Below are 516 nucleotides of genomic sequence, written 5' to 3' on the forward strand. Positions count from 1 at the left end.
AACACAAAGTGGCTAAACATTTGAAAATTAAGTTCTGGATCAATTGAATATAGTTCGTGAAATCGATATAAACAAGCCAATCAAAAGATGAAAGCCTAGATACATATTCAACAGATATAACGATTTTCGATTTGATAATCGGAAAACTGGCAACAGAAAATAAGATCACACAAAAATAGAATAAGAAAACAAAGGGATCAGATATTTTTACTGTGCCAGCACAAGGTCATTGAAATCGGTTCTGATGTAACACCTAAAACAATTTCACTTGAGAAGGATTATAGTCAGTTGTAGCTTAACGTACATGCACATGCGACGCATATAAGTGATCGCATATTCCCTACAGGACTACAGACACTCTCCAGAAACCGGGAGTGAATTTCGGATCTATCTGGAAGCATAATAATATACAATGGTACGTAAAGGGGCCTGTGGAAAGCACGGGTTTTGGAGAAGACGTGACTATTCTGTCTTCGATGTAGGGTCATTTCTTTCCTCTCTCCTTTTTTTCTTCCT

Source organism: Penaeus monodon, chromosome 27 (assembly GCF_015228065.2).
Source record: "Penaeus monodon isolate SGIC_2016 chromosome 27, NSTDA_Pmon_1, whole genome shotgun sequence".
In the NCBI taxonomy this organism is placed as follows: Eukaryota; Metazoa; Arthropoda; class Malacostraca; order Decapoda; family Penaeidae; genus Penaeus; species Penaeus monodon.